Below are 16,601 nucleotides of genomic sequence, written 5' to 3' on the forward strand. Positions count from 1 at the left end.
AGGGTCCCACCCTATCTGACCCAGACACTGTATCCTATTTCTCTCGTCCCTGTGAGTATTGGCGTGACGGCACGGGAGTACCACATTAGACCTGTCTGCCACGGGATTGTGCAATAAATCTTGGCAGACAACCATTTTTCAGCAGATTTAAAGCCTGGTTGTGAACACATACCTTCTCCATTTAGCTCCCTCGGGGGACCTAAATCCCACAGGGAGGAAGAAATTAATTTCTAAAAATCGTAGATAGCAAAAATAACACTGGGGCTTCTGGATGCATCAGACCAGCCCATGCTACATCATGAAGAGCTCAGTTCCTACAGCAGCGACTCATCGGGGTCCCTCCTAGGTACAGTTTCTCCCCAATTTCATGGCAATTGGACCTCTGTTTTGCCATGAGCAGTCTGAAGAGTGTAGACTGGAGTGAAGTCCTGGCAACAGGGCTGGCTGGTAGCCCAGGGGAGTGGTGTGTCCACAAGGAAGGCATCAACATCTACATTCCTGTGACCATCTTCTTATTTGTAGGGTCCCTGTGGGGTCTGAGCATAAGTCTGCTGGTTCCGTGTCCACACTTCTGCTCTGTACACATGTAGTAGATGGCCATGGGTGAAGAGAACCCCTCTGAGATAATCATAAAGGTGACCCTGTAACTCTAGGTTAAGGCTATTCCAAAAACATTCAGCACACTGAGCTTCTCTTGCCCCAAAGGGAATGACTCCTCTACGTGGGGGTTGCAGCATCAGACCTCAAGTCCCTTTACCACCATTACAAACCTGAAGTGAAGGGCAGCTTGCACACACCTCCGATGCCTTTTTTGCCTCCCTCTTTCCAAGCCCTGAAATGCTGGAACAGATCACTGCAAAACCACTTTGGTTGGAAAGCTGTTGTCAGGTCATTTTGAAAAGTTTGCAACACTTTGCAAATTGTTCTTGCTGGAGGTTGTACAATAACAGCGCCATTACTCAAAAAACCCATCCAAGAATATTACGTTAGACACAGGTCAGATCTCTTCACCCACAACAATATTCCAAGGGAAAAAAAAAAATGAGGACAAGAAATTGTTAAACACAAGCTGGAGATGACAATGAAAAATTTACTCTTAACTATGTATATTTTTATGGAGAAAGGTTATCTATCCATCCATCATCACATGCTAGTACAGGAAAGAGCCTGTGAGTATTGAGATATTTATATCTTGCTTGTGCAGTTAAAGAGAAAATATACTTGTATAGATGCACGGCTGCCTCTACTCCCTCCCTCCTCTCCCCCTAGGTGACTGTCACAAACCCCATATAAATACATTGAAGCCTGTCATCTGACCTATTTTAATCATCTATATTAGGATGAAATGAATAGAAGTGTCTGTTTGTCTCCAACTATGACAAAGGGAGTTCCAAGCAATTAATTCAGGTGTAAAAAACTCTACTCTGCCAGACCAATCCCATCTATACGTCTTGTTTTCCTCATCTCTAAAGGAGAGATGATAAACATTCCTTATTGCAGTCTACAACTACCTGAAGGGAGGTTGTAGTGGAGTGGGAGTCGGCTTCTTCTCCCAGGCAACTAGCGATAGGACAAGAGGACACAGCCTCAAGCTTCGCCAGGGGAGGTTCAGGTTGGACATTAGGAAGCATTTCTTCTCAGCAAGGGTCATTAGCCATTGGAAGGGGCTGCTCAGGGAGGTGGTGGAGTCACCATCTCTGGAGGTGTTTAAGACTGGACATGGCACTAAGTGCCATGGTCTAGTTGCCATGGTGGTGTCAGGGCAATGGTTGGACTCGATGATCCCAGAGGTCTCTTCCAACCTGATTGATTCTGTGATTCTGTAAACCTGCCTGTGTCTCAAAAGCAGTTGGAGATCCAGAGGGGAAAAGTATTCATGACTGTCATGGTTTAACCCCAGCCAAAGCCAGCACAATGACATAGGGATGTTACCTATGAAACAGCAACAGTAAGGTTAACAAGGTTAGTAATGAGGTCACGTATAAAATTTGCTGCAGGACTGCAAACAGCTCAGGCCGCCCTCCAGTTGGAAAATCACGTCTATATTCTCCCCATAGCTCAAACTGGATCCTTTAATAAGCGTTATTTTTCTATCACTCATTATTTTTCTATAACTCGGTAATTTTCATATGGAACACTGAAGAAGAAAGGTGGTTATTTCTAAAAGCCACTCAATACCTCACAACTGAGTGACCAGTGCAATTACCGTATTTTCCAGCATTTTGGTGAGTTGAACGCAACAAATACAAATTACTATAGACCGGTCAGCCTCACCTCCATCCCCGGAAAGGTGATGGAACAACTTGTTCTTGGTGCTGTCTCTAGGCACATCAAGGATAGGGTGATCATTAGGGGCACTCAGCATGGCTTCACCAACGGGAAGTCATGCTCAACCAACTTGATAGCCTTTTATGAGGATGTTACCCGGTGGATAGATGATGGTAAAGCTGTGGATGTGGTCTATCTCGATTTCAGTAAAGCGTTTGACACGGTCTCCCACAGCATCCTCGCAGCTAAACTGGGGAAGTGTGGTCTGGATGATCGGGTAGTGAGGTGGATTGTGAACTGGCTGAAGGAAAGAAGCCAGAGAGTGGTGGTCAATGGGACAGAGTCCAGTTGGAGGTCTGTGTCTAGCGGAGTCCCGCAAGGGTCGGTTCTGGGACCAGTTCTATTCAATATATTCATTAATGACTTGGATGAGGGAATAGAGTGCACTGTCAGCAAGTTCGCTGATGACACAAAACTGGGAGGAGTGGCTGACACGCCGGAAGGCTGCGCAGCCATTCAGAGGGACCTGGACAGGCTGGAGAGTTGGGCGGGGAGAAATTTAATGAAATATAACAAGGGCAAGTGTAGAGTCCTGCATCTGGGCAAGAACAACCCCATGTACCAGTACAAGTTGGGGGCAGACCTGTTGGAGAGCAGCGTAGGGGAAAGGGACCTGGGGGTCCTAGTGGACAACAGGATGACCATGAGCCAGCAGTGTGCCCTTGTGGCCAAGAAGGCCAATGGCATCCTGGGGTGTATTAGAAGGGGTGTGGTCAGCAGGTCGAGAGAGGTTCTCCTCCCCCTCTACTGTGCCCTGGGGAGGCCGCATCTGGAATATTGTGTCCAGTTCTGGGCCCCTCAGTTCAAGAAGGACAGGGAACTGCTAGAGAGAGTCCAGCGCAGAGCCACGAAGATGATTAAGGGAGTGGAACATCTCCCTTATGAGGAGAGGCTGAGGGAGCTGGGTCTCTTTAGCTTAGAGAAGAGGAGACTGAGGGGTGACCTCATTAATGTTTATAAATATGTAAAGGGCAAGTGTCATGAGGATGGAGCCAGGCTCTTCTCAGTGACATCCCTTGACAGGACAAGGGGCAATGGGTGCAAGCTGGAACACAGGAGGTTCCACTTAAATATGAGGAAAAAACTTCTTTACGGTGAGGGTGACCGAACACTGGCACAGGCTGCCCAGAGAGGGTGTGGAGTCTCCTTCTCTGGAGACATTCAAAACCCGCCTGGACGCGTTCCTGTGTGATATGGTCTAGGCAATCCTGCCCCGGCAGGGGGATTGGACTAGATGATCTTTCGAGGTCCCTTCCAATCCCTAACATTCTGTGATTCTGTGATTCTGTGAAATACCAAAAGCCATATGCAAAATAGAATATTTCTTTTTTTTTTCATTTTGCATTTTTTTTTTCACATTTACATTCTTCCTTGCCCCTCTGCCTTGGACTCCCCACCATCGATGAAATCCCTCATAGTGCCAGAGCAGAACAAGGACACAACAGAGCCAGCTCAGAGCGAATGTTTCTCCAGTGTCTCTTGCATGGAGGATGCTGCTTCAGCCCATCCTGTCCAGTCCCTGGGAAACAGCAGGTGCCTCGAGGTCACACCAAGCCAAGACCTCCTATTCTTGGGTCTGCAGCATGGGCAGAGGGCTCTGGGAGGGGGCTAGAGTTGGAAAAGCTGGGTCCTGATGCCTTGAACAGTTGGAAGAAGATCCAGCCCCTGGAAAGCCATCGGCTTTGGCTGGTGTGGGTGGAAGGCGTAAGAAGGAGACAGGGGTTGGAGTTGCCCCCGCATGTGCCTCAACCTCTGTGTTGGAGCCAGGACATCTGAAAATACATGCCTATAATTGCATGTGCCCTGGGGGTGGGTGAGACATCCCTCCCCATGCCGTCCCCTAAAGCACTCACCAATAAACAGGGCACAGGGAGCCCTCATGGAGCACTGGTGGTTGGGTTGCCCCTGGCGAGACTGTGGGACCCCACAAAACTCATGACAGCTATTACAGACACCTTCTAGCATCAGAGCAGGGAAATGCCAGCCTTGGGGCACCCATCTACTTCATGTCCACGCTTTGCATCAGTTCCTGCACACTTTTAGCATCTTCACGTCTCTCTGAGGGGCTCTGGATTTGATGGGGTTTCACCACCTCACTGGGTCAGGCCAGAATCAGGCCCCGGGTCTTTAGAGGAGTTTCTAAATTTCCACAAGGTTTCAACAACATTAATTTCCTTTCAATCAGGTTTTCCCTCCCTGCTGATCAGTCTTTTCTGTCTTTCATACATTTCCAGGTCCTGCAGCCTCATAAAACTTCATGGAAGAACGCTTCTGCTTGGTCTGCGTGGGCAGGAAATTACTGTAATTTTTCACCTCTTCAGCCCACGGAGGAGTTCACCAGGCCCATCATTGGTGGGCAGTTGCACGTTGGCCCTTCCAGCGCTGGCCCCAGAGAGATCTCTGTGCCAGCAGCCAACGCAGAAAAGAAGCCAAGCTCTTTATTTTGACTGGCACCAGGAGGGCAACCCCGGCATTTCAGCAACACAACATCTCCAGCTGACCGCTCTGCAGCATCTCAGCAGTGCAGTGAAGGCTGGAGAACACTCCAGCCACCTCTGAAGGTTAGCAGCAGCCCAGATGCATGTGTTTTCCTGGTTTTGGACATAACACACTCTGCCCCACTGCCGTTGATTGAATGTGAGTGCCCACATCCCTGGAATACCTCCATGCTTTGACACCTCTGATGGATCTGGGCCGCAATGCCCCTGAGAAGGACTCCTACAGACACTCCTGTATGGAGAGAGTTAATAGAGAGGAGCTTTGTGACAGAACACAAATACGAACGCAGGATTTGCAAGTGTCCAGCAAGCTTTGTCTTCTTCCTTCATCATTTAAGAGGAATAATCACAGGGAAAGATCAACACGTCGGGTGGAGAGCCTCCACTCCTTACTAAGTTCATCATTTTGTTATTGTCAAGGGTGAAAGGGCAGCGACTGGAAGATGCAATTCTTGGGGAAAGCTCCAGGACATGCTGAACAGATGGGAAAAGGCCTGTTCTCCTTGGCTGTGCAGTAGCTCCCCATTGCACATTTCTTGGTATTTTATCCAGGACAGCCTTCAAACTTCTACCTGATGAACTGCACCCTTCTTTGTGGCAGGAAGAGTCTGCAATGCTCAGCTATCCGCACAAGACGATGACAAGGACAGAGCCTTGTCCTTCCTTTCTTGCAGAGCTGTCTCCTAGGGTTTAGCCCCCAGTCACAGAATCAACAGAATCAACCAGGTTGGAAGAGCCCTCTGGGACCATCGAGTCCAACCATTGCCCTGACACCACCATGTCAACTAGACCATGGCACTAAGTGCCATGTCCAGTCTTTTCTTAAACACCTCCAGAGATGGTGACTCCACCACCTCCCTGGGCAGCCCATTCCAATGTCTAATAGTAGTGTTGTAGTGTCCGTAGTGTTGCATGGGTTTATTCCATCCCAGATGTAAGAACTCATACGTGGCCTTGTTGAACTTCGTCGGGTTCCTGTCAGCCCATTTCTGCAGCGTGCTCAGCACCCTCTTCTGAGCAGCAGCCATGTCCTCCCAAGTCTGGTGCCATACAAAAGCTTGCTGAGAGCAGACTCCATCCTATCATCTAGGTTATCAATGAAGACTTTCAACATTATCAATGCCAGTACTGATTCCTGAGGGATCCCACTAGTTATTGGTTGCCAGGTGGACTTTGCACCACTTAACATAACCTTCTGAGATGTTTGCACCAGAGCTAGTTACTCATGACTTCCTTCATCATCACAGTGAGAACCAGAAGCACAGAATAATTGAGGTTGGAAGGACCTCTGGATGTTGTGGTCCAACCTCTGCTCACAGCAGGACCAGCTCTGCTGTCAGATCAGGTTGCTCAGCCTTACCTTTATCCTGCAAGTCCAGCTCAGTTTTGCTCTCAAGCAAAATGCTGCTCTTCTCCCTGCTTTCCTTTGAAGAGAGCAAACTGTGATCTCCACAGCAAAGTGTATCCCCAGATGGCAGATGACCCCGTATCTCCTAGCCCTGAGCTGTGAAGGCAGGGAAAGACATACCGCTCTACCACATGCTCTGTGGCTAAATCTACCGTTCAATCAGCTTGTTCCACTGTTCCCAGGTTGTTCTCTTTAATTCCTGAATTATCCTCTTTAATTCCTGAATTCTTCCCGCATGCAGATGCACACCTGTAATAATAAAGAGCCAAGGTTGCATGTGCTCCATGCATGATTTTCATGTAGTAATAATCTCTGCAGCCTGTCAGATTGATATCCCAAGAGGCACGAGGATCTCTGATTTTTTTAAACAGAAATGAAAGGAGAACAATCCCAGGGCTGTTCCAGTGCCTGAATTCAAGGGTAACCCTCAACCTCAGAGCCAGGGTTGCAAAAACTCTCATTCATCAAGATACTTGTGAAGAATTTGATAAAGGATCTGAAGTCCGAAGAACACTTTCCACCTCACTAATTTACTCTGTTTCATCATTTCCTCAGCCACCCGTGTCCTCTTTCTCTTTCTTCTTTCACATTTAGACTTCAAGCTCAGGCGTTGCTTCTTCTCTGCACATCTATGCTAAAGTCTGCACCCCTTGCAACAACCTTAAAGATGGGACTGTGTATAGGTATCTGTTGTAAGAACAGCACTCAATCTTGCTGTCCCACCATCCTTGTTTTGGCTGAACAAGCCATGTAGATTTGAGAGATGCATGTGATTAGCAAGTATGAAACACCAAATCGTGCAACATTGTGCTCAGCAGAGATCAGAATCACAGAATCACAGAATCAATCAGGTTGGAAGAGACCTCTGGGATCATCGAGTCCAACCGTTGCCCTGACACCACCCTGTCAACTAGACCATGGCACTAAGTGCCATGCCCAGTCTTTTCTTAAACACCTCCAGAGATGGTGACTCCACCACCTCCCTGGGCAGCCCCTTCCAATGTCTAATAACCCTTTCCGAGAAGAAATGCTTCCTAATGTCCAACCTGAACCTCCCCTGGCGAGATACTCATGTGCTGCCTCTAAACACCACAGTGAACAGGGACAAGCCTGGAACAAGCCAACAGCATGAATTTTTCAACCTCAGGCACTTATCCAGACTAATTAACTTAAGCCTGTGATGAACTGCGATTCAAAGGTTGCATCCATTTCCAGCACCAGGAAGGGTAAGAAAAGGATCTCAGTGACAGAAGTCTCTCTTTTTCTCTTCCCCAACCTTCTCCCTTCAGCAGCTGTGGACTGATGTACTGCTTAATGAGGGACTGCCATGCTCTGCACCCACAACAGCTCAGCAGGCTTTCAGGAGCACTGTCTCAGGCCATGCTTTCTCCTGCCATGTCCGAAACTCAAGAGAGGAAGAGAAAAGCAGAGGAACCAGAGAACAGTGTCTCCTAAATTAGTGGTCTGAAGTGCAAACATCTCTGCAAACAAGCTCCTCCCCTCCAGCCTTGCTGTCCTCACCCATCCTCAGGAGATGGCTGCTGCCATACTCGTTTCACCCAGTCACTGGCAAAAAGTACATAGAATCATAGAATCCTTTTGGTTGGAAAGGACCTTTAAGATCATCGAGTCCAACCATTAACCCAGCACTGCCAAGGCCACCACTAACCCATGTCCCTCAGCACCACATCTACACGGCTTTTAAATCCCTCCAGGGATGGGGACTCCACCACTGCCCTGGGCAGCCTGTTCCAGTGCTTGACAACCCTTTCTGTGAAGACATTGTCCCTGATCTCCAATCTAAACCTCCCCTGGCACAACTTGAGGCCGTTTCCTCTCATCCTATCACTTGTTACCTGGGAGAAGAGACTAACACCCACCTTGCTACACCCTCCTTTCAGGTAGTTGTAGAGAGCAATCAGTTGTCCAACATCCCAAATACTGCTAGAAGAGAGGTCTTGGAGCAAATACCACTCCCCAGCCCTGGAGTCTGGCCATGCAGTCACCATCCAGCCTGGTGGGCGTTGCAACATCCATGCTCAGCAGAGAAATGCACAAGGACAGGAGGCAAAAATAATTTCTTTTCGGCAAAGGAAGACAGTTCTGCATGCTTTGGTGACTTCACAGCTAATGTTTTCCATATGTTTAACTATCCTTCGCAAGCACCACTCCTACCTGACTTCCCAGCTTGCTTCCCTGCTGCCAAGGATGGGGGAGAAACCCCGCTCCCACCCTTTCCCTCATTTGGGGACCAGCCCTGGCAGCAGCTCAGCACCCAGGACCCACGTTGCTTTACTGGCTCTTCGGTATCATCCAGGCCATGCCCTGGGCAAAGCTCAGCGCTGGCTGTGGCAGGCTCTTGGTTAATCCAGACAGGCACCTTTTTGACTCTTGTGCTGGACTTTCCTGGCAGGCAGGGAGACGAGGGCAGCCAGGAAAGGAAAGTTTCTAAGTATAAAACCCAAAGCGTCCTCAGCCTCGTGAAAGTGTCAAAGTAAGAGGCACATGGTTGACCCGAACTATTTATAAATGGAGACCCAATGGAAACACGATGGAGCTGAACCAAATTCCTGTTTCCACCCCCATCCCTCTCCCCACAGCCAGTCACCTGAGCAGTGTGGCACCGGCCGGTGTCCTTGGCTCTGACTTCCCCAGGGTCAGGGTTTAAATCATAGCTGAGTGCACAAACTGTACCCCTTAGATGAAAAGTAGGTCCTGGATTCCCCCACATACGTGGTGGCGACCCTCAGAAAGGTGGAGATGTTCGTATATGGTGCATACAAGCAGAAAGCCTGGCTGATCCTGTTGGGAAGAGCTCTGCCCTGCAAAGGGCTCCAAGCATTTTGCTGAGGAACATAACGGAGTGGACACTTACCCTTTTTTTTTCTCCCCTATAGCCATAGGGAAGGTAGCCAGTAAGATGAATGTGCTGGTTATGTGGGAGTGATGCTCCAGCTCCCTGGAACAAAAAACCCTGCAAGGTTGCAGCTAACCTCAACAGCTTGCTTTCCACCTAGGCTGAGAGGTGCAAGACAGGGAGGGACCCAGCACCTGGATCATTGTCACCCTCTGGTACACCAGACCTCCCATTCAGCTCATCCTCTCCTCAGAGACGAGCAGCAGCTCCTTGGGCAGTGAGTGCCACCCAGGAGGTACCTCCACAGTCCAACCCTAGATGAGGACAGAGGGTCCTGCCCTGCCCCTGCTCCAGCAAAGTTGGTAAAACGTTGTAATAGTCTGGACTGGGAAGGTCTATACCTCTAGGTTGGGCAGGTCTCTGTTCTCTCCTTTAGGACAATTTTAAAGAGCAAACTTTGCAGGACTCTCTCACCTATGGATCTATCTCCTGCCAAACACCACAGCAGCTCCTGCTCCCCAAACCCTAGGGCCAGGCTAGACGTGGCCACCAGAAGAGCCCCGTCCCCTTCTAAGCACCAGGCAGGGGTTGAGGCTCTCCACCTCAGCTCTGCTTCTAGACGCTTTCACAACACAAACACAAGCCTGTAGGAAAAGCAATCGTGTCATTTGTCATAACAAAAAGTTCTCAAGAGAAGCAGACAGCAGACTACAGCGAGGAATTGTTTTCAAGTCCAGTGGTTAATATCTTTCTTTGCAGAGCTCACAGCCGATCCTCCACAGAAGGTCCCACGCTTCAGAAGGAAACGTTACCATAGTTGTTCTTGTGCCTTTGTGCTGCTCTTGCAAGTGATAATCCTACTTTTATCACGTGTTCTTCTCACAGGAGCCATATAGGATGCTACACTTCCAGTGACTAGCAAATTAATTGGGTTTAAGATGTGTAAAATTTAAAAACCACTGGGGGAGGAAAGAATAGCAACCTTTTCCTGAGCTTTTTATTGAATTCTTAGGGAATTACAGATATGTGTGATTTGGATGAAGAAAAACACGGAGCTGGAAAGGAGTTCAGGAGCCTGTGTAGACCACCCTCGGTCGCTGAGACAGGATCACATTGGTATGGGACATCTCTCAGGGATGGTGTAGCACAGGATGGAGTCTGATGGGCTGGAGAATAGCTTTTGGGGAAAGGACCTGGGACAATGAAGACCAACCACGTCGTGAGTGGTGGTGGCAGGAGTGGAGCCAGCAGGGCCAGGGAAGCAATTCTCCCTCTCTCTTTGGCACTTGTGAAATGGGGCACTGAGACAAATTTGGGCTCCCCAGTACCAGGCAGATGGTGACAGAACCCAGTGAGGCCACCAAGTTGGAATTATAGAATTGTTTTGGTTGGAAAGGACTTTTAAGATCATCAAGTCCAACTGTTAACCCAGCACTGCCAAGGCCACCACTAAACCATATCCCTAAGCACCACATCTCCTCGTCTTTTAAATACCTCCAGGGATGGTGACTCCAAGATGGTTGGGGCTGGAGCTCCAGGGATGCAAGGAGAGGCTGATAGCTGGGTGTGCAGTGAGAGTGAAAAGCAAAGGGGGATTTTATTACTATCTGCAACTGCCAGCTGGGACAGTGTGGAGATGAGAGAGAGAGATGCTCTGCTGGGAGAGGCTCAGTGACGGGAAGTAAGTCAACAGCCCAAGTTAGAACATAAGAAATTCCCATTAAGAAATACCTTTCCCCATAAAGCTGGAACAGTGATCCACGTTGGGGCATCTCCATCTTTGAAGATACTCAAAACTCTCCTGAAAAAAACCCTGTGCAACCTCAGATCAAACTTCACAGAATCACAGAATCACAGAATCACAGATTCAAAAACTTTGTATCACAGATACAAACTTCAAAGCTGGCCTTTCCAGTCCTGGTTACTCTATATGTCTTTGTCTGTTCTCACACCCTCCAGCAGCAGGGATTACAGTTTCCTTGGATCACCTCCTCTAATATTTTCTACTTCTACAGTTCTGAATTTTTTCCTAAAATACACCAAGTGCACATTCACTATGTGTGCGTGCGTGCATTTCTCACCACACGGCAGCGGACGTGTAGAAATGAGACCTTTCCTACTCTCATCTTCCCATCCCATCTTGTTGATGCTTTGCAAGAGATGCATCTCTTTTATGTGTAACAGCATCACCTCTGGCTTCTGCTCCACCTGTGGTGGCGAACCTCTCAGCTCCTTTCCTACCACTCAACCCCCACATGGAGCCACTTCACATTTCCCCTTTGGGACACAGCAAGGTTTTCCCGTTGTCTTATTAGAAAACCAGCTTCAAATTCCACTGGTAGTTTGAAAATCCCAGCTGAGACCCTTCAGATGAGGAGAGCTGTATCTTTTTTTTATAAGGTATCAGTTTCATCGAGGGGAGGAGGTGGAAGCAGAAGAGATGCTGTCCATGTGCCAGACCGGGTACAGACAAATCCCAGGCCAAGTTCACACCTCATCATAACAGCTTATTAACTGGCAGGTCAAGGGCTTGAGTAGCAACCCTGCTGTGTTGCAACCCTCATGTAGACATGGGAAGATTGGGAGATACTTCCCACATATGGAGGTAATGGGGACATCTAAAGTCTCATCTGCTTGTGGAGTTTATTGTGGCTGATCACAGGCTGGTCTGGTAAGATGCTGTGCAGATTTTTCTCTTGCTCTTTAGAAAGTGGGACGAGAGGCAACACTTTAGGTTCCAAAAACACACTCAAGAAACGTGCTTAGCCATAGGATTGTGGATTCATCCACTGCTTTTTAATGGGCTCCCCTTGAGAGCAGCACTGAGACCCTGTTTGGGAGCCGTGCAGGGCAGGGGCCTCTGCCTCCAATCCCAAGCAAGGACGGATAAGGCATCACCGCGCTGGACAGAAAATACAGCTCCGCTTCGGCTCCAAAAACATTTTGGCATAACTTGCTAACTTGAATTTTATCTGCAAACGTTTTCAGCCTGATACCACTGGGAATCCTGATTTTTCCGAGACTTACCAACAGGAAATCCCTGAGCCGGAGGGTTTAGCTGTAATGAACTTATTGTATATTCAAGCACTGAATGTCAGTTTGGATTACGATGTCAAAAATAAGCACTGAGAGCTTGCAACCGTACCCTGGGGTCACCTGTCAGGAACTCCAGACTGAAATTGGCCAGATATAGACCAGCGCAGCCTTGATTTATATTTTTCCCTGTGCAAATACAACAGCTAAGACTGAATGAACCTACTGCATCTTGGAGATGAGCTCCCTCCTCCTCTCCCCAGCACCTTCTTCCACTTTGCACGGGGCTTCCTTGGCTGGGGATGCTTCATTAGAGGCTACCCAAAGAGCCCAGGACTAGTCAGATACGTTGGGAGGCTAAATTCCTTTATTAGCACACATCTAAATCGCTGTCACTTGTGTCATTCTGGGACCCCAAGTCCCAGGCACAATCAGGATTCCCATCCTCCCAGACACTCAGCACACACAGGTGAAGACAAGCTCTTGCTCCCCAGCCTTGGGCTAAAGACTCACAGGAATTCATCCGGAGCATGAGATGCAAGAGGAGAGGTGCGTAGGGGCAGGAGGGATAATTTACACCTTCCTCTCCAGGCACGTGGCCACAGCCCTGCCCCTGTTCAGATGCTGCAGGCAGCTTGTGCCTCTCTTCCCATCCATCCCCTTTTCTCTGCAGCCCAGATGTAGGCAGAAGCAGGGAGGCTGGACCAGAAAGCTGTGGCTCTCTCATGGTTTCTCAAGTTCCATCCCAAGCACTCTGGGGTGAGAACCGATCCTCTTCTGCTGCCCATTGCTCACTGCAACCACAGAGCAGCACCCACGGGGCGTGCAGAGCACGCAGCACAGGCTTGCCTCTCCAGAAGGGGTAATACCATCACACAGGGATGAGAAAAGGTACCCTACCAAGGGGATGCTTCGTGGAAGTTTAAATCAGAGGTACGACCCATGTTCTGGATTTTAAAGTCATTCCAGAACAGAAGGCAAGAATCAGATGCAAATACACACCTCCTCTAAACAAAGTTTTGCTAAAAATAACATTAGCCCCTGGTTCATGGAAACATCTGCCACCTTGGTGTTCTCCCCAATTAACGTCACATTCCCTGAGATTTCCTCCTAAATCCTTCTCATGGAGACTCTACAGCCTCTTATGGTTAGCTGGATAGAGAAGATACTTGGAGACAAGGAAGGTCAAATTTGGTTCCTCCAACTGACGGTCATGGGACTGGAGTCTTTAAAAAAAAATATCTTCATTCGTAAACCCAGATCTCCCCTCTCTCACCCGTAATGCTCTAACCAGTTTGTTGTGAAGCCTGCAATGAGATTAGACCTTTATTTGCTTTGAGGAAACGTTGAGCTCCCTCTCCCTCGCACATGCACACACACAATCATCTGTGAGACCGCAGCCACGGGCCCCAGTGCGGTTGTCAAGGTCAGGGATGATGCTTGCAGAGCACTTACAGCCTCTTTTCCTCCCTGCAAACGTTCAGCCACATGAGGAGCCAGTCACCTCCATCCCTTCATCCGTCCCTCTGGCTTCCAGTCACTGGGAACAGCTCAGGGTGGAAGTGATTGAGAATCCCCCTTCGAGACTGAGTGCTCTCCCTCCCCTCCTCCATTTCAGTGACTGCTTGTGTGGTTTGTGTTCCCGAGCCTCTAATTCAACCCAGTATCACAAACTACACCAGCACCAAAATGAAAGTCAGGGATATTGGGTCAGACTAAAACCACCACCTGTTTTACACTGTTTTTCTGGGGGAAGAAGGTAGATCATAGAATCATTTAGGTTGGAAAAGACCTTTAAGATCATCAAGTCCAACCATTAACCCAGCACCGCCAAGGCCACCACTAACCCATGTCCCTCAGCACCACATCTACATGGCTTTTAAATCCCTCCAGGGATGGGGACTCCACCACTGCCCTGGGCAGCCTGTTCCTGTGCTCGACAACCCTTTCATGAAAATGATGAAAAGCCTTGGGTCTCCTTTGTTTTGGCAGGTAGGGAAGGGCTGATGGTATCTGTTTTACTTATTCATAGAATCACACAATGGTTTGGGTTGGAAGGGACCTTAAAGACCATCTAGTTCCAACCCCCCTGCCGTGGGCAGGGACACCTTCCACTAGACCAGGTTGCTCAAAGCCTCACCCAATCTGGCCTTAAACACTGGCAGGGAGGGGGCAGCCACAACTTCTCTGGGCAGCCTTCATCTTATGCTGAAAATCACAGCAGAGGCGGAGGTTCAGAGATGCTCAGCCAAAGAACATGAAAAATGCTGCTCTACTCCACTGGTTCCCAACTTGACAAATACTCACTCGAGGCAGCAATGCTTTTCATTAACGGTGGAAGCTTTGCTGCACAGAGCAAGCCCACGCTAATCAGCCCACGTACTCCAGTGCCTGATATCTGGCTAACGTCAGGGCAGGGAGGATTAAAGCTTCCCTCTTCAGCCATCTGCAGTTCCCAGCAAAGCTGACAGCATCTTGGACTTCTCACCCAGGACAAATCCTACCCCAATTTAGCAAGTCTCCTCCGTGGATGAAGGGGTAGCCAAACAACCGCTTCGCATTGTCACACTACGCACTGTTGACAAAGTTATCGCTATAAAAACAAGATGGAGCCAAGCCAACCGGGGCCCTCCGCCTACTCCAGCATGAGAGCATTTCCTGCTAGCACAGGGGGAAAGGTTATTAAAGATACAGATGGAGGTGAAGGTAAAGGTTGTGGAGCTGCACTTTCTGTGTATCAGTGTTTGGGGTCTGAGAAAGGTGATCTGTAAAAGGAAGGCTCCATCTGGTAGACGATGAGTATGAAATCCAAAGGCTAGATGTTAAAACTAGGTGAGGTAGATGATAAAAAGGTGCAACAGGAACATGGTTGAATGTGCTTAAGCTCAACAGGGAATTAAATAAGATGCTGACGTCGTTTTTAGCTGCCCAAGTTAATGCTCTGAACAGTCCTCGCCTCTTCCTCACCATCTGCTATGCTAGGAAGGATTTCCACACTTTTCTGAAATACTGTGCCTTATATTGCAAATAATACACTGAAAAATCTAGGTGAAACTCTGTAGCCCGTATGGCGCACTTCAAGAAAGATGTTGAGGTGTTAGAGCGAGTCCAGAGGAGGGCGACCAAGCTGGTGAAGGGTCTGGAGAGTCTGACTTATGAGGAACACCTGAGGGAGTTGGGGTTGTTTAGCCTGGAGAAGAGGAGGCTCAGAGGCGACCTTATTGCAGTCTACAACTACCTGAAGGGAGGTTGTAGTGGAGTGGGAGTTGGCCTCTTCTCCCGGGCAACCAGCGATAGGACAAGAGGGCACAGCCTCAAGCTTCGCCAGGGGAGGTTCAGGTTGGACATTAGGAAGCATTTCTTCTCGGCAAGGGTCATTAGCCATTGGAAGGGGCTGCCCAGGGAGGTGGTGGAGTCACCATGTCTGGAGGTGTTTAAGAAAAGACTGGACGTGGCACTTAGTGCCATGGTCTAGTTGACATGGTGGTGTGAGGGCAATGGTTGGACTCGATGATCCCAGAGGTCTCTTCCAACCTGATTGATTCTGTGATTCTGTGTAACTGATTAGGAAGACCAGCCTAAAAACTGAGCCCAGCCTGTTGGCACACACCCTCCTAGCAAATGCAGATGGGAAGTAGAAATACGTGTAATGTTACATGGGCTTTAAGCACTCCGTTCCACAGAAGATCTACGAAGCAGAACATGTCAGTGCCTCTTGCCCTTTCTCCACATGCAGCTGGATCTCCTCATTTAGTGGTTGCCCTACACATGTACAACCATCTCTTCACGGCCGCAATACTCATTTTTCATTCCAGCGCCAAGCCTATGGTTTCAGCTGACGGGAACATGCTTAAACCTTGCTGAGGGCTTGTGGTTTGGCAAGCATGAGAGGAGAGAAACATCCAGGTAGATCTGTTACTAAGAGTTGCTGGTAGAGCCCAGTAACTGTGGAGCTTGTAATTAACTGGGTTGCAAACAACTATTCTAAAACAGGACAAAGGGGAGAGGTGACAGACACCAATGGGTGGGAGAAGCCCTACAGAATCCATAGGGCACTCTCTCCTTTGAAGGCCACCTGAAGATATGTGAATTAAATGAACCTCTTTTCGAAACAAAGGAATTAATTTTTTTTTGTTGTTGTTACAAATGTTACTGAGAAACAGAAAATAGGGAAAGTTTTCAGATAGCCACAGCTATCCTTCAGCCTGCCAATACTCTGTTTCAGCTTGTTTAAAGAAAAAGAAAGATATTTCATCCAGGCCTACACTTTAAAACAGAAAACAAAATCTCTGGTTAGTGGCATTGTCAGGGAAGTTTTCTAGAAGCTCATTTAGGTTCAGGATGGGGGTCAAAAGCTTTGTTTTGGCTATTACAGAATTCCAGAATGATTGGGGTTGGAAGGGACCTCTGGAGATCATCCAGTCCAAGCCCCTGCCAAAGCAGGGTCACCCAGAGCACGTTGCACAGGGTCGCGTCC

The sequence above is a fragment of the Nyctibius grandis genome, chromosome 2, assembly GCF_013368605.1.
Source record: "Nyctibius grandis isolate bNycGra1 chromosome 2, bNycGra1.pri, whole genome shotgun sequence".
Classification (NCBI taxonomy): Eukaryota; Metazoa; Chordata; class Aves; order Nyctibiiformes; family Nyctibiidae; genus Nyctibius; species Nyctibius grandis.